The 19,659-nt window shown below is 33.6% G+C and overlaps 1 protein-coding gene across 1 annotated transcript in view; it reads right to left on the bottom strand.

Moving 5' to 3' along the window:
* Tmem86a_1 (lysoplasmalogenase-like protein TMEM86A) overlaps positions 1–19,659 on the bottom strand; it is a 227,660-nt gene that overhangs the window by 119,161 nt on the left and 88,840 nt on the right. Inside the window, exon 3 of the mRNA XM_054228919.1 lies at positions 19,600–19,612. The gene's annotated coding sequence lies outside the window, so the exon portion shown is untranslated. The remainder of the gene's footprint in view (positions 1–19,599; positions 19,613–19,659) is intronic.

The raw sequence follows: 19,659 nt of genomic DNA, 5'->3' as shown, positions 1-19,659 counted from the left end.
TATGTACATATATACAATATATTCATTATTTTAGTGTAAAGCAAAAATTAAGAAGAACTGAGAACACTTTTCTTAAATAATATTAAATTTTCATTAAAAATCTCCATATTAAAATGTCTTTGTAAGCCTGAGAACACACAAGTAAATATGGACGCGAATCAACGCCACACTCACATGCATAAGCGATTCCCATCGCATCAATCGCATCACTTGGCGAAGTGTGCATGTCCCTGATTCGTTCATGCTGATTTTTATTCACCACGCTGCTAGTTGAGCTGCTGCATCGTGTGTGAAACAAAGCAATTTGATTTGTTTATATGTATATGCATGTGGTATGTGTGTTTAGCGTTTGCTATTTAACACTATTATGTCATTATTGCTATTATAATAATTGTTGTTGTTGTTATTAGCATCACTGAGCTGTTTGTTTTGAACCATCAACTCTTCGAAGTGTGTGACAACAACATACTGCGGCTTTCATTCCCTCAAACAAATCATGTGGAGTTTTTGTTTTTCATATTCCCTAATTATTTTTATTTATTTTGTTTTTCTATTTTAGTGCTTAAATATATTTTTTCTAACTCCTGATGACTTTGTGCAATACAGATCTGTTGTTCTTGAATTTTTCATAACGCTGGCATATTTGCGAACGTACCCTTTGACATGTACTAATTAATGTCCTGATTGTAATAAGCATATATTTACCATACATTTATATACATACATATCTACATATATAGAAATAAATTCGTGCGAATGCCTTGGGGTATGCGATTGGTGCTAATGTCTTTCGTATCTATAGAATTACTTGTGCAATCGGCGGAAATTATTCACGTCGAACGCTAAAAGTGGTAAAGTGAAATAATAAAGAGAGCGCTCCAAGCTCAAAGTAAGTGCTTAAGCACTTATGAATATGAAAGAAAGCTTATTAATAATTTCCTGCAATAATATTCGCTAAGCAATAATATTTAGCGTTAATTTAAAGTAAAAAACAAAAAACATAAAATTAAAATGTTAAGATTTAAGATTTAGATGTTAAAATTACTAGAATATCACACTCAATTGGAAAATTAACTTTTGTAAAATCATCATGCCGATGTTTGATGGAGGAAAATAGAATGCCCGATAGGTTTATATTACAACTGTAAATGTCTGAGAACTTAAAGTACATAAGGAAAGCTAAAATTATTCATTAGGCAGACAAACTATTGAGAATGTTTCATTGCCAAGATTCGATGCTTCAGAAGCTACAAAAGAAGATGATCATTTATAAAAAAAATGTTGTGGTCTCACTAAAGGAAGGAATGAAATTTAAAAATCTCCCAGAAATCCCAAATATTTCCAAATTGTATAACGGGGAGCTAATAAAATACAACTATGAACTCATTTAACGTCGTTAAAAATCATGGAAAAATCGCACTACTGCCATGCCCAAACTATTTTGACACCGATATTCCAAAAAATTTCGACTACTCCATATACGGTAAACGCTTACAGATTATTCTGTTGAAATATTGGAACATGAGTGCTGTTGGTTTTGATTCATAATTGAACTACCAGAAAATTTTAAAAGTTCGTTTTCAAGGCTGGGAGTCTCTAGAAATGAATCAATACGTTTGTTATAGGACAATTAGCTCGAAAGTAGTTGTAACAACGAAAGTTTTGGTATTTTGAAAAATCTAGAATGAAATTGTGTGTTTATGAAACTTTATTAAAGAATTTTTGAGTCCACAATCTGCACTAAATGAAACAAACACTTGAAGGTGGTTTGTTAAATTCAGTACATGAGTATTCCGAAGTACATGAGTACATAAAGAAGCTAATATGCCAGAAAATATTCATAGAATAATTTTTGAATATCTGTAAAACGAAGTTGACCTATATAGACCCTCAAAAGATATTTAATGACTGAATCTACTAAAGTTAACAAAGAGCAGATGATTCTGAGCAATGTTTGGGTTTTTTAAATCTATATAACTGTTATATAATTTTTTTGCATTGATATACAGTGGAACTTCAATGACTCAAATTCCTTAACTCGAAGTTCTCCATAACTCGAACTCTTGAATTGGCAAGTCATACAAATCCCCTTCCATAAATCGAACTTTTCGACCAAGGCATAATACAAAATTTAAAATTTTAGTATCGAGGCACAATTTTAAAAGTCCCTATATATCGTATGGAGGATAATAAAATATGATATTACTCTAATGGATTTCAATGGTTCGAGTTAGAGAAGATCCACTGTATTTGAAATATGGCTCCATTATTTGACTACCAGGTCCAATCGACAGTCTTAAGGGAGGACTGTGTCTTTCGGTGTGAACCGAACAATTTTTAGAGATAATCTTCTGGGATGCGCATGGAATAATTTTCATTGATTATCTTATTGAAAGTTGAAAAACCGTCAATAACGACTATTACATAGCCCATTTACGCGACAGTCGGTTCTACGAAACGGGAAAGCATTCGGATTTTTATCCGACCAAGGACTGTCAAATCGGCTGCATTCCTCAAAATAATTTGGGGAATGTATTATGCTGCTACAATAACAAAAACAACTATTACATTATTATTGGAACATTTGAAGGAAGAAAATTCATCCGAACATACCTGTTATTTACTTACTACTAGTTAAAAGGTTAAAATAATTAAAAGATTAATTAAGATAAATAATTAAAATGAAATCATTGATTTTACTTAGGGATATTCTACTTTTACCGGCTTTTATCAATCTTCATCTCAAGGATTATTTCTCTCGAAAAGTCTCTGTCTGTAACACTACTTACTAGAAGTACTTAGCATTTGGATGTCTATACTTAATTATTTGAAGAATGAAACTCTTTTCATTTACAATATAAGTAATTTAATAATGAATTATTGTTACTTTATTTGCATTGTATGAAACTAAAATAATATTTAACCATACATAAATGAGTAGAAAAGGAATAATACAAAGAGAGCCACTAAAGTTAACAAAGATCGAAAAGAGGCGAAGAGTTTCTCTTTGTGAATTATACACTAATATTTGTAAGTTTTCAATCAAAGGGTCGAAGGTAGAAAAAAGTACACTCACTATGCCCACAAAAGCAACCATATTTCTACTTTACACATCGCAACCCTTCAACGCTGAGCACTAACACACACACACACAACTGGAAAGTGCTGCTTATATTTCGAATTTAAATTAAAACAGTTTTTCTATACATTTGGAGTGTGTTTGTTGGTTTTTTGTTTTTGTTGTAGGAATGTGGAAAAAGCAAAAGGCACTCCTCATACACTCACATTCAAAAGGCATAAAGGGCATAAAAGGCGAAACAACGATAAACACTATGGCCGACAATCAAAAGAGAACAATTATCAAAAAGAAATATGTTAATAAGTGGCGAAAAAGAAGAAAAAAAAACACGAAATCAAATGAAATGCAACCGTTAAAAAGAGAAATGCATAAATGGGATGAAATGAAATTAAAATTCAGTTTTTTTATATTTTTTTTGTTGTTGTTGCTGTTACCTTTTGTGTTAACAGTCGCAAACGCTTGTGTTGCATATTTCATTGTAGATAAATAAAAAAAGAGCACACATACATATAAAGATATATTCAAATTTATAGCTGCAAAGCTATTTGAAGGATTTAAGTACACATTTTGTTTTTGTTGTTGTTATTTTTGTGTGTACTCAAAAGTTTTACATATTTATTTGCATGTATGTGTGTGTCCGCTCACATGCCGCCGCCATTGCTGCCACTTCCTACACTCAACTTTAGCCATTATTGCTTTTGTTGCTATTTCTGCTGCCGTCATTTGTTTTTTTATTGTTCCCGACTTTAACGACTACATTTAATTTTACTATATCCTGCACTTGCACAACTTATTGTGTGCCAAAGTAAATTATCTTTGTATGTGCGACAAGTGTGTGCGTGTGTGGGGCGTGCTCGCAGCTGAGTTGTTCCATTTGTTGCAGCCAGTAAAGTTGTCACTCCCCACACTCAGAGCAAACACATATGTAAGTGTGTGCGTGTACATATTTCTCTTCAATTGCTTCAGTTTATTGTTTTAAAAATGACACTTCACAGTTTATGCTGAATCCTTGCTCCGCTTCCTTGAAAGCGATAATAAAACAAAAGTTATGACAAATGATAATAATTTCTTGACGCTTTGCTGTGCGTTGCCATTTTGCATGCCACAATTAAGTGGATGAAATGAGAAATATGAGGTAAGCGCAAATACCAGTGCCATATGTAAGTATCTTCATATTTTAAGAATAATTTCTATGGCGTTTACTTTGTATATACAAAGTATTTCGTGAAATTTTGTAGGCGCTTAAGCGATTGCCTTGGTTCACCAATAAAAATAAGTTTTGTTTCGTCAAGCCTTAGATGGCGGCAATTCGAAAGAAAGCTGGTATATGGAGATTTATTATTCAAAACTGGAGTACAAATGTAACGAAGTCACTTCAATTATATCTTGTGAAAATTTAGCATAGTCTAGTTAACAAGTAGCAAAAAAATCCTGTAATCGGTTAAACGGCGTTAAAGTGGTGACGGCTGACTTAGAGACAACCTCCTGCCTAGCCGCCATTTTATTTCAATTATATATATACAGTGGAACTTCTCTAACTCAAATCACTATAATCCACTAAAAAACTTCGAGTTAGGGAGACTTCGAATTATAGAATTTTCATTAAAAAACATAATTTTTCAAAAAGCAGTAAAATATAGATTTATACCCAGTTTTATTTAATTAATCCGCAAAAAGTTTTATATTCATACGTTAAAACATGTATTCTGAATTTTGTTTGTTGCAGTGCGCAATTGTTTGGCTCTCGACGTTTGTATTCCATGCTTTTGTTACATGATTTATGCAATTCATAAGTGTAATATCATACTTTTTGTTCGCCACCATAAGATATATAGAGACTCTCCTAAAATTCTACCTCGGTAAAAAATTTTAAATTTTGTATTTTACCCTGACCAAAAAGTTCGATTTATGGAAGGAAATTTGTATGAAAGATGCCTTCTATTGCCACTTAAAAAGTTCGAAATATGGAGAACTACGAGTTAGGGAAGGAGATTTGTATGAAATTTGGAAGTTCCACTGTATAAGTAGTATACCGTTATTTTAATTTTTGTTAAATAAACCTTAAAATGTAGTCAGTTTTCGACGAGACGATCTAAAGCGATGTATTGCCTAAAATTATAGTATATAGCTAAACAAAATTTAGTGCTGGTTCTAGTATTTCTCTCCCAACTTAAGGAGCTATACCAGTATGACATTTTCAAAAAATCGATTTTTTTTATTTTTTGCTTATTCGATAGTTTACACTTTCAAAAATATCCTGTGAAAGCGGTAAGATCGTTTCTTGAATAGTTTTTAAATTGCAGCGTTCTAAAGCCGCCACAGCCGAAACTTTAAACGCGTTTTGCTCGAAACGATATTTCTCAAAATTGCTGACATCATAATTGAACGAGAATTGATTGAATATAATTGCTATACAGTGATCTACGATCTATTTGTTTTGTTGAAAATTGTCAATTTGGCATAAAAAACGAAAATTTTTTAGAGGAAATACGACATTTTGTTATAGGAAATACCTTAAAAAATCTTAAAATTTAGCTGAAAATATACTTTATTATGTTCAAAAAACTTCGACACATTCGATCGAATACTTTCTGCAAAAAAACGGGTTACACTGGTATAGCCCCTTAAGCCGCAATCGTACATTTTATAATAATATATTATGATAATATGATATTTAATATAAAAGAAGCATTGTTTGAACAAAGATAAGAGCTAAACTTCCCAGCAACGTCGATATGTTCAATGAATTAAAAAGTCTTATAAGGATCAGACAAGACTGGGATTAGTCGGATATATGAAACGATTCAGCTCATTTATGGTATACGAAGGATAAAATTTTTTTTAGCTTTTTTTAGATTCATCCGAATATTAGTATAGTTCCTTTATGAAGGATATGGGAAGAACCAGTCTTTAGAATGCATATCTAATTATTGTATAAAATCAAAAGAAGAGACAGAATTTCATTAGGTATATGTGTGATTGGGAAAAATATATATCATCATGCCTTATAAAATGAAATAAGAATAAGAAATTGAATTCCATTAAATTTGTCGAAGTGAATATCATTGAAGATCGATTTTATATATATACACTGAAATAAGAATGTCTCATTAACGTAAATTACCCAATTTCTATTTATTCATTTATTATAACGGCCTTTGAGTACTTGTCAAAAACCGAAGCCAGAAAATAAATTCGTAGCTTAGTCAAAGTAGGACGGCTAAAAACAAGAGAACAAGAGCACATCTTAATCATTTATTACGTTTATTATTTATGGCTCCATTCTTGTTTAAGCACACGTCAAAGATGGACATCTGCACGGACGATATTTGCGAAAATGCAAGTCAATCAAAAATTTGAATACTGTTTATGAGCTCATTTCTGTAACTGCTAATCAAACGCATTTTTCGTTTCGGTATCGGTATTCACATCGACAAATATCTATTAAATACTGGAAATCGTAGTGTCCGATCGTAAAAAACTATTTCAACTGTCCAGTAGCTAAACATTGCACAAAAAAACCATATTCAACCATTTAAATATGGTCTCATAGACTGAATTTCCATCTACGAATCGCTAAAGAATCGCAACATAATCTTTCATAACCTTTCAGCAGTGGATGGTTACTACTGATGAAAAGAGGGTCACTAACGACAATGGAAAGTGAAGACAATCGTTGTCGAATCGCGGTGAGCCAATGCAAACTGTGACCAAACAAGGACGGATCGTCAGAAAGGTTTTTGTGTTTGGTGGGTTGTTATGTGTTTGGTGGGATTGGCATTAAATAAACGATTATAGTCTGTTTCTGTATATGGCAAATGATTTTGATGGTAAAAAAATTTGCCCAAAGGTATGCTTGTGAAAGTCGACTGTCTAAGTTTTTTGTCAATATGGACAAGGGCCTCAAGGAAAGTGATATTATGAAAATATCTCATATATGAAAAGTATTGAACAAAACGGTGGGTATTTGACCTAAATCGGATCATTCAAACTATTCCCTCAAAAACTTAATTTACTTATATACTATTTATGGAATTTTACAAACAAGGTTCGACAAATAAAACGAAAGGAAGAATAGAAATTCCTAGGAGTAAATATCAAACTGTACTGGCCACTTTTGAACTGAGAAAAACTACAGTACTACTGCTTTGTTGAATTTTCAAAAGAGTTATTGAATAAATCGAGTTACGAAGGAAAAAGCAGTCGCTTACTTCCTTACTGCCGTTAGTTCCATCATTAATATTTTCCTTAGAAATTCCATTTTCGTAGTATTTCTTCCTATTTTAACATTCTTTTTAGTAGTACCACAACAGAACCATGTTTCTAATTTATTTTCTGTTAAAAAAACTGAAATAGAATGTTGATGATCATCTCTTCAATATTATGAAAAAGAATTAAGGCTTTACCAAGTTATTAGATCCGACGATGCATAGAATGCCTCGCTTTATTAACAACGATTTATTATCAGTAAAATAATCGAAATTGTCTCCAAAAAATGTAAATGGCAAAACTTTCAAAAGGGTAGCGCACTTATTTCCAGGAAATTAAACAATAACTGAAATGTACTTAAAAATACGTTAAAGTACTCACTAAAAGTAAAGGTACATATAGATTTATCATAAGTACAAACGCAAAGCTATTTGAAGAGTTTCAGCACAGTGAGCGCAAACAAAGAGGAAACGAAATGAAGAGGATCATACGAGTACGGATTGAAATCTGAGAAAAGCACAAAAATTCCATGGAAATTTGAAAGTAAATATAAAACGCCTGCGCGCAGGTGATGATCATGCGTTGCTTAAAAGGATATACTGATATACATATGTATGTATGGTATGCATATAACAGTTGAGTATCAAGTATTGCATCCGATTTATATATTTATTATATTATTTTTTTTGTACTGCTTATAAGTACTGTTCTCCAACTGTATGCCGAACAATTGTAAGTTTAGTGCGGCTTTGTAGAAAATAAGTGTGTTAAAGTGCTAACCACCCCCCGCAGGCAGCACACAAATACAACGCAACATGGCCGATTCAGTTGTCACGCCCCGATAATACAGTAGCGCTCAGGATGTTTATGGATATATTTATTTGTATGGTATGTATGTATGTATTTGTGAGCATTTTATATACTTTTTATATATGTACATACATATCATTCGCAAAAAGAAATCGTTTAATAATAAAGTATAAAGCAATCAAGTTAAAGTTGAAAGCATAGAGGGGGAAACAATTGCGACTTAACGCCCGGAAAGCCACATGTAGAGCAAAAAGTCTATAAATACAGCGCTGTATAATATAGATGTATGCATGTGAATACATATGTACATTGTTGCCTTCAACATTTGCCTTTGTACTCTAGTGATTCTTTTGTGTCGAAACTATTTATTTATTTATTTGTATGTTCAACGCTGACTATGCAATTTACCCTTATAAAGTAGCGAACACGCCATCAAACACACACACGCACACACACCTATGCAACGACACATTCTCCTCATTGGCCACAATACCAAGCGCGCGGCGGTTCAATTCAACTCGCATCGAATTCCAATTTGCTGCATTCCACACCGCCGCTGCCAACCAACATTAAACGCAACGCAGCAATGCCAAGCCATTTCATTTCATTCTATTTAAATGCGAAATCAATGCGTAACTTATTCACCGCACACTCACACACCGATAAACATACGTGCGTAGGACTTTAGTCGAAAGCGCATACGCAATTGTGGGTTGAAAATATCCTTTGTCCCTGTGTGTTGTATCCTTTGTTGCCGGCAGCGACCGCAGCAAAGCCAAAAAACGCGAAAGTTCACATTCGGTATTGATTGACAGAAACAATAGTCGAATTGTCGAAATTTCATTATTTTATTGCAGTTGTTGTTGTTGTTGTTGTACACGTATAGTTGCAGATAAAAGTAGTTTTGTAAGAGAAGCGTTGGCGTGGCTTTTGGCAAAGCTATTGAGGATATTCTTCTGAAATATCGATCACTCTTGTTTGCACATATATACCTATATTGTACATAAAGGAGAATTATAACGGCAATTGAACTCTAATAATCTCAAATCATCGAGTATAGATATAGGAACGAATCGGGGATAATTTTTAGCTCCCTTTTATTGTATCAACGTTCTTGAAAACAAATAGTTTGATAACAAATGGAAGTGAGTAAAAATTTAAGAAGCGACATACTCTTTTTTAGCTTCAGGAAAGCTTTGAGATCAGATTTAATATGAAATAATATCTTGCACTCACTAAATGCTTAAGAAAACAAGGAAACGGGTGGAACCGAAAATTTTTTACTCTCGCAATTTATTGATGTAGTTTTATTAAGATAACACACAAATTTACCCACATATTCGGCATAAAGTTCAATCATCATATATACTATATGTAGGCTGAGGTAATTCCGGAAACGATTCCCTCATTTTCACCACCAAGGTACACTATATCCAAAACTATACGATCACTTAATTTGGCTAAGATATCTCTATACCGATATATGCGGTTTTTTTGTAAAATCAATAATTAGAGATATGGGAACTAGGGGATGTTATGACCCGATTTTAATAATTTTTGGTGCAGGAACACACTATGAGAAGATTTCCTCTGAATTACATTAAAATATCTGAGAGATTAAAAGATATTTTCGATGAAAATTTACCTATAGGCACAGAATTCGATATCCGGGGCCTTGGAACAAAGTGAAGCCACAAATGAAGCCGCTATCTTCATCAGTTCCTTATGTATAGATTATAAAGTGAAGGAATCAGATGAAATGCAAAATTGAGTTTTATGGGAAGTAGACGTGGTTGTGAACCGATTTCGCCCATTTTTCATACGTGTCATCAGGGTGTTAAAAAATTATTATGTATCGAATTTGATTGAAATCAGTCGACTGGTTTTTGAAATATTGTTTTTGACCCATAAGTGGGTTATGACACGCCCATTTTCCATTTTTTAAAAACGGCTGAGTGCAGCTTCCTTCTGCTTCGTTAGTTAGTTAACGCACTTTTAGTAATTTTCAACCTAACTTTTGTATGGGAGGTGGGCGTGGTCACTATCCGATTTCGACTATTAGTATGGGTGTGTAATGGGGTACGTAATGGAAGTGACTGCAGAAAGTTTAGTTTATATAGCTTTATCGGTTTTAGCTCCTTTATTTCTGTGTATTTAATACTCTGTGCAACATGTTGCGGCAGTATAATTAAGGACATACATAAATAATATATGATATACACGAAAGATATAAAATACTATGAGACCACGGCGGCTTCGCACGGGCTTAAACAAACATTTCAAAAGTTATAAGTTAAGTTTTTACACACTTTGGGAACGCTCGACGGCCTAGTGTGAGCTTGTATATTTCTAATATTTTGTTCTTCAAGCCGCTGCATACGCTCCGTACTCGACTATGAAGCGCGTACTTGGCAGGTTTTGAAATTTTGTTCAGCAAGCAGCTGCGAGCGTTCGTTACTCGACTCTCTGGCACGCGATTGCGATGCGAAGAGAATGACTTCCAAGACGATTTTCAGTTTCAGATTAAGATTCTCCATCATTGAGTCTTTTTGATCCCCTCACCTGGGAACTATTTCCAGAAATTTGATATTCTAGCAATAAATGGTGAAATAATTTTTGAAATCGCCACAGTAGTTTTCAAGTTTATTCATTAAAAAATTTTGGAAAACGAAATTTTAAAATATGGTAACCTAAACATAACCTAGAAGAAACAGGTGTATCTAAAATCAAGCATTTGAACCAACCAGAACTTTAATAGATACATGATACATAAGAAGGACATAAGAAAGCATCTTGGCATGCTGATGAAAAACTATATAACACAATTAGGACTCCATCTGGTTCGTTCTTTTTACAATATATGAAGCACTAGTGATGATATTGGAATGAAGCTTTGAACAAATACTGTGTAAAAGGTGTGGCCATGACCTTCTCAAAATTGTGTCATGCCTGTGGCTAATTTTTACCGAAAATATCGGTAAATCTCTCAGTATTTTATAGAAATTCAGAGGGAATTTCGTTGTAATAATATGCTTCTGTGACAAAAATTGGTAAAAACATTGCTGGCTTGAGAGATAAACCCCTTACATAAACAACGCCGTAAATCATGCAACATCAAATTCATTCTACACGTTATCAAGACTATGGCGCAAAAGTGTTTGGATATCATCGAGGAAACTTAAATTTAAGACTCAGAGTGATAACAAGATTTACAAATTGGATGGCTGTCCTAGGAAACATACTTCTTCCGGATGAAAAGCACTTCGCAAGAAACACATTGCTTTAGATTTTTGAAATTCAGATTAGTACATAAATAATCAGTGATCTATCTCTCTAAATCAAAGGATTTACTTTGATTGAAAAGTCCAGTTCCACGTCATCAATGGGTATTGAAAATTTTGAAAATCTCATATCAGTAAATATATAGTTTTTAACACAAATTATTATCCCTTTTGTCTGACTTGCTCACACCCGAATTATCTCCTAGACCTCACGAAATATATGTGATTTGTTCTAAAAATAACGGGAATAGTAAACTATAAAATTTTACGGTTTTTTAGAGTCCAAACCGCTAAAGTTAGAAGTGTTTCTATGGCGATTTTGTAGGTAAAAAGCTTACACTTCGTAGCTTGTTCGTGAATTTTTGGTCAAAAACAACAATATAACGACGCCCCAGTCTTCATATTCGCTACACATCACTCTGTGTGACCTTTTCCTATTTCCAAAAATACAGTTCACATAGTTGAAATCGGTGAAAGAGCTAAAGGCTTTTTAAAAAAGTTTGAGTAGTGTTTCGACGATCGGAACAAGTATTGGCAAAAAACATAATATCGAATAGTGACTATTTTAAAGGCGACAACATCAACAAAAAAAATTACCATTATTTGTGTACATACCTCGTAGACTAAGCAGCTGGGAAATTGGGGCGAATTGAATATTAAAATAGATTCTAATATTTAAATCAATGATGCAAGCATACTTATTTCCCTGGCATATATATTTATCGAAAACTTTCCAATTTCTAATAAAACGCACAGCTGCGCGCTCACATGCTGCATTTGAGTGCGCACATCCTGACAACTGCACACAACAACTCACTTTGAGCTGCGTGTTGCCGATGACATTTTCCATACATTCTTCACGAAGAGACCACGAGCAATGCACCCACAAGACACAATAGAAATAGTGTAGTGCACGCACAATTGATCTTTTTAGCAAACAATGAAATAAATTAATTTAATTGCGGCGCAACAACAAATCGCCAGCATATCGATTACAATGGCAGCAGAAGAAAGCGAGCAATGCAACAAAATGCAAAGAATTCAATTGTTGAATTGAAATGTTAAAGTAGATAATATAAATGTACAATAAAAGTTAATATAAAAGCGTTGAAATAGACGCTGCTGCTGAGTGATCCACGGAGAGCGTATGAGAAGTAGACAATTGAAAGGAAATAATAAGAAATTAAAAAAAAATTAGATTGAGATTGAAAGATGCCAATGCAGTTACAAAAGCAGAAGTGTGGATTCGATTAAAGCTAGAGTCTGCTGGAATTTGAACACGGATTCTTGTATATATTTTATAGTTGAAACTCATGAATTCCGCGCCACACCTGAGGAAATTTGTAAGGATATAAAACTGCTGAGTTCCTCAATTGCTTACTACTTTCTTGAATTGAATTATATTTTTTTCGTGTTCTCCATCAACAATCAATATACAAAAGTATTTAAAACACTCAGACCACAAAGCGGAAAGGATCGATTGCCAGCAAAAGTAAGAAATACAGTATTACATATATTGAGAAATGGTAGGCATAATCAAGCAAGCGAATATCGAATCGAAAAAAATGCTATATACATATATATAATAATACATCCTTCAGTCACGTTGCAGAAGAAAGCGTTCAAAGAATTGCATTGTTATACGCACTCATTGGAACATTTCGCGGCCGAATGAGCCACTCGCGTGTTCATTGTATACTCGTGCGTGTGTGTGTGTGTTTCTACCTGAGAATTGCGCATATTTGTGTTTGAATCATAAATTCTTGTTTTTTTTCGTAAAATACCTATTTTGTGAAAATTACACAAATAATTTCTTATTATATTAATTGTACTTAAATATGCACTCTTACCACACATTACACAATGCAACACAAAGCGCATTTTTTACGCTCGCGTGTTTTTTATTTTTAAGGTATAAAAATATGTAAGTTGCAATGTTTTGTGTGAATATGCACAATGTGAATGTGTGGAAGTGGTTTAGTGGCTATTATGTAAGTGCGACTTTTCGCAAAAAAAAGAGAAAATGAACGAATGCGAACAGGGTGGTCCTGTCCGCTCAATTGTTCGCTGATTTGACTTGATTCATTGGCTAATGACGTCATTTTGGTGTAAATACTTGACCTATTGTATTTCGATTCAATTTATTTTTATTTGAGGAAAATAGATTTGGTAAGTAGAAAAATAGAGATAACAATGTACACATGTATGTATGAGCAAACTGTTAGCAGCCAAGCAGACCGTTTGGTTCACTGCGCTCTAGCATCTGTCTATTAGGCACTGATGGAAGTGGGGATCACTAATATAATTATCGACCTCATAATTCGATAAGTCATCGCCCAGGTGATGGGAGTTAGTCACCAAACCATTTTAAAACATCTGCAGAAGGCTGGATACACAAATAAGCGCTTGATTTATGCTGCTGAACTTGAACCATTTTTGAAGCGGATGAACAACTGGATCGCTTGAAGCAGGCGATCGACAAGAAGCAGCTAGAATTGGCCAATAGGAAAGGTGTAGTGTTCCACCAGGACAACGCCAGACCACACACTTATGTGAGGTATCTTAATAAAATTAAAGGATATATTTTTCGCCAGCATATTTAGTATGATTTGATTTGGAAACTGGATGAGATCGGTCCATACTCTCTCCGACCATTTTTTATTATCAATTGTGGAAATATCGAAATTTTCCTTTGAAGCATTAAATTCTTACAAACTGAGAGAGTAATTGATGAATGGTTGGAAACATATCTCTTCTTTACTTGTTTACAAAGTTGACATTTTAAAAGTTATTGTCAAATCTCTGGGTGTTACAACATTGTTGCATCTAACTTTTATAGGTTCTTACTGTGTGTTAACACCTTGAATTAAATCTAGGATATTTTAATAAAACAAATCTAGTAAAGTTTAAACCTGCAAAAAGCTCGTGAAAGTTAAACTCAAAACGCGATTTGCACTAGTAAATTTTTCAAAGGGCCTCTTACACTTGCACTTCAAAGAAAGTCGGCACTTTCTAACGCAATCCTTTGTGTCTTTGTAAATAAGTGTGATTATTTCTTTTGAGTAGAATTGAGTTCATTATAACGCGCGAAACACAAAAGCCTCGCGGAAGCTGTTTCGGAAAATTTACACAAATCAGGAAGAACTTGAGGGGCGCAGGAGTAACGCAGCTGATAAGAATGAAAACATAACAGTAGTTGAAATATACAAAAATATGCGCGGCACGAAAACGGAACCCTAACTCTATGCAGGAGAAGGTGCCGACAACAATAAATGCCTATTTCTTCAAATAGACGAAGTAAGGGGTGAGTTGGAGTTCAGCTTTCTCTTTAAGCGGGTGTGAGTGGAAAAGCGCCAACACTTTGCAACAACCACAAATATGTAGTAACAATAATAATAACAACAACAACAAAGGTGTGGAGGAAACAAAGTAAACGTGTTACACAAGCAAAAGCATTGGCGGTTTTGAGGTGAAGCAGCAGCTCGGAAAAGCTCTGCCATTTTTCGCTCACTTGCCTAGCACAAAAAGGAAATTATGACTTTGGCCAAGGAGCAAACGTTTCAACATACCACCTAACGGTATGAGTATGAGGCGTTGGCATTAATGCAACAACAAAGCATCTACAAAAGAAAAATGCAAGAAGCTGTGGGAAATACTTCAGCGAAACAAAACACACACACAACAACAACAATAAAATAACATTATAAAGGAGCATAAAGAAAGGCGAAAATAAATAAATAAATGTAGTGAATGCGAAATTGCAATGTAGAAAGGCATTAAGTAAATTTTGTATTTAATTTAATTGCATTTAAATTGTTTGCAATTACAGTTTTTCACACAAATAACATAAAAATCCCCACACATTACACGCGAACCTTTTACACATTCGGGTAAATGCCTAGCAAGTTCACATGCTAACAGTTGGATGAAAGGAGCGAATTAAGAAAATAAACTGCAATAAAAATACAATAATTCTCAAGTGCGGTTTCGCAGTCCGTTTAAGGGAGCAGTGTAAGTAAAGGTCGTTCGCAGCTGAAAAAGGCTACATTTTGGCAATACACGACTGAAATGTGCAGCGTTGCCAGATGTGAAAATTTCACATGCCATGTTTTATATTGAGCAAAATTAGGGTATTCGAAGCGATTTTTTGTTGAGAGCGGGACATTGCGAAAAATCGAACTTAAACATCAAATGATCGGGTTCGATTAACACACGGTCGACTTGCACACGAGCGTTGGGCAATAACAATCATCTGTACAGTTCGGAGATCCTTTTCGACCTGTATTGTAAAAGGTCTTTCGAATTGCTTTCTGTTAGCAAGGTCTCTATGCTTTCATAGGTGTACTTACTGGACACTGTCCTATAGGTACACATTCGATGAAGCTAGCGACCCTGATACAAGATGCCATAGCTGTGAAACGAGGGAGAATCATCCACGCACTTCCTCCACCAATATCCACCATATGCACGACATTTCAGCTTCGGCGACATTAACCGACTCACGAATTTTGTGCAATTTTTATGGGTTTTGCCGAATCGTGAGGGTCGTTCTGATCCATTAGGATGAGATCATCCTGTTAGATCGTCGGAAGGGAAGCCCTTAACCGCATAAAAACGGCGTCAACTCCGATAACGTAAAACCGGCTGCATTGGTAATCGCTCATCTTCATCCTGTTTATGCAGAGTTCTGCCTACTAACCTAAGCTAAACATCAAATTAAGGGGTTAGGTGGGTTTCAGAGGCTAAAAACTAGGTTATTTTTACAATTCAGTGTATAGAAGATAAATGGTTAAACTGTATTGTGTGAAATTTTTATTAAAATATTCCAAAAACTCAACAGTGACGTCGCCAAAAAAAGGACTTGCGGTGGACATCATAACTCATGATTGATTCATCTAAAAACAACAAGCCAAAAATATTTCGATAGTATATGGATAAATCTAGTTAATGACTGTCATCTTTCAATGAAAACAACTTCTCTAATTGAAATATATTGGCTGTCAAAGGTCACTCAGGACTTTACATACAGTCATCTTATTTGAAAATCAATTAGCAATAGTATATATTTAAACAATTTTCAACAAGTTTCAACTTTCGATGATTTCTACTTCAACTAAATTTATAGTTGCTTTCATTGTGTTAAAACTTAGAGAGTGCCGAATAAGAAGTGCATATTCTAATATGAATATAGTAGAAAAAGGTTATACAGTTATAAAGAACTGCCATATAACATTAAATTACCTTCCCAAGGTCGTTGACGGTCTACTTATTAAATAACATACGTTAAACATAAATTTTATAGATGGAACCAACAACTACTCTTATTAATACATATCGATATCTATAATGAAACCCATGAAACAAAAACCAAATAACTAATTGTATACTTTTAACCGATCTGGCAACACAAAATGAAATTCCTCCAAAAAAAAAATATCATAAATGTTCTTAAATTGTATAGAAATTATACTGCAAATTTGCAGGCTCTCAATGCAGTCAAGTGGAAAACGCACACGCACTTAATAAATTTGCGAGTGTGAGCGCACTCGGAAACACTCGCCAAGAAAATGTACAAGCATGTCTGGCCATAGCATCGGTGTGGTCCACATTGTTCCCTTGTGTACGGTGTGGTAATGATGTTACTATTATTGGTGGTGGTTGTTGTGGCCCATTGAAGGCTTGACTGACCTGTTTGGGCACGCTTATGCTGGGGAACTTCGAAAAAAATCCGACAGAAAACACAAATAATTGCAACCAAATAATGAAATAGTATGGGAATGTATTTGAAAAGGTGTGCGAATGTATTTGCACATGTGGACGTCGTGGACTTTCTCCCCTCTGACAAGTGCGGTGCTCTTTTCTTTCGCATGAGACACTCAAGTGATATGTTTTGATATCGCTTTTATTGATATATTTATTTTGATATGCCTTCACCAGCTATAGACAAATTGTTCTCATGGTTATTATTTGCTATTTGTTTGGCTATGGGTCTATCTGGTAGATAGGCTACTTGAGAAAGTATACGAAAGAAGTAAATAAAATAATTGTATGTTTTGATATTTATTGTTAAATTATTTGTATTCTGCAGATTTGATTGCGGGTCATGTGAAGTGACATATTGACGTTGTGTAAAATCGATTAGAGGCAGGTAATTATATGTAGTTTTATCACATTGGTCTAGAACTACTCCAGTGGTGACTGGTACTAGTACACTTTACCTAAAAGATGTTATTGCATTTATATTGATTATTGGTCGTGGATTGATATTATGATTGGATACCAGTGAAGCCTTTGTTAAGCTCTTTTCGGAAGACAAAATCAAAGTTGGAAGTAACAGCCTTAAGATTAATTCCGTCCGTCATCTCTATCTGTCATAAATCAACGTTAGTTTGTTAAGATATTATTGATAAGACCATAAATAGTTTCCATACTAAAGCAGAGCCTCTGTTGAACCGATTTTGGGATATAATATATATATATTTTTCTTTACTATAAATAGAAATCTACCATAGTTCACCAGAGGACAAGAGCAGTCGAAATTTCGATTTTCTTGGAATAAAAGGTCAACGTGGAATACTTACTACAGGTAAATACAGTTTCATACAGACAGCTTGTTAGTTGCTAATAGTTGTGTCAGCTGGTAGATAGATTTACACAAAAGAACATTTCAATGATATTTTCGTGCAGCAAAGTGCACAGGTATTGTACAATTCTGCCGTGTGGGACGAAAGATATTGAGAAAAGGATTCATTACTTGTTCCATTTCATCAAAAGCAGATTTTTATTTTGTTGTGGTTAGATACCACACAGTTCAACAGCATTTGGGTTTGTGATTGTTTATTTATTTTGATTTTACCTTATTTACTTTCATTGTGTTCCTACGCGCTTTGATATCGAAATGCCATCAAAATAATTCACATACGCATTTATATGAGTATATGATCCTGAACATGCACAATAAGAATAATATACAAGATAAATGTGCCGCAAATTATCTGTTGTAAATCTGCTGGATACAATGCCACTAAAGTAAGCAAAAATATATAAATAAATACTTATAAATATGCGCTTCAATTGGCATTATTGGTTTGAATGGATTAACTCGTAATTGCTTTGATAAACTGTAGAATTTGATGCAGTAAATGCATTGAAGATAAACAGAGGGATGTGGGAAAGGGTTCTTCAATACTATATATTCTAAGATGTGAGTATGCATATCCGAGTTTAGACTTATTTCAGTTCAAACATTTCTATTTTAACTAAATGGAAATATAAATAGAGTTAATATCCTGTTGACTATTTGTACTCAATTCGAAACCTTCATATCTATACCAAGCTCTTATATTATTATTATATCATAGTGTTGAAGCACTAAAAAAATAGAATATTCATAATTCAAAGTTCGACACATTATATTAGTAACAGGGATTTGATTAACAGAACAAGACGTTAATGTTGGAAAAATAAAAAAAAAAAAACTGTTATACTCTGAGACATGTAATTTCAATACTCACGGATAAATTTCTGACATCAAAACGCTCTTGCATATGTTGTAAATGTATCAGTCGTTCTGAAACATCTAACCACTTTGTAGACTCCAAATGTAATATTATATATATTAAAGAATATGAAAAGTGATACAAAATCAAAAAAAAAAAAAAAATGTTTCAAAATGCAAAGACCAAGTCTAAAGCTAAAGAATATTGACATGTAAATTAAGTATGTTAAGTATTTTGGATAAAAAAGCAAGTTATAATAAATCGTGCACAAGAAAATATAAAAGAGACATAGTATTGAGTGATTCATAATTTCTTTTTGTTTAGGTTAGTCAAATTATTAATATTTTCAATTTCAGAAGTGTAGCCTCTATCATATAGTCATCATTAAATCATCATTATTTAATAATAATAATTTTCACAATTAAATCGCTAATTGTACTCAATTTCAAATGTAATAAATATTTCGAATACTAGTCAAGTTTTTTTTTGCACAAAACTAGATTACAGTTCACTACTGCTTAAAATTTTCAACTTTTCTGTTGAAAGTTGTCAAACTCCGCTAAATAGCTGTAATATATAATATATAATATGTACAATTCCAGTATCAAAGGCAGTGATCTAATTAACATTTTGATTGTCTCAGCTAATAGAAGTGTTTGAACATGGTACAATAAATAATATAGTGAAATATTATTTAACAAATTATATTTAGAGCACTTACCACGAAATTTGATCTGAAATGGAATGAAAGGTGAAAAATTATTATTAAAAACTCTGTTTA

This window comes from Zeugodacus cucurbitae, chromosome 2 (assembly GCF_028554725.1).
Source record: "Zeugodacus cucurbitae isolate PBARC_wt_2022May chromosome 2, idZeuCucr1.2, whole genome shotgun sequence".
Lineage (NCBI taxonomy): Eukaryota > Metazoa > Arthropoda > Insecta > Diptera > Tephritidae > Zeugodacus > Zeugodacus cucurbitae.
This window is presented reverse-complemented; position numbering and strand designations above follow the sequence as displayed.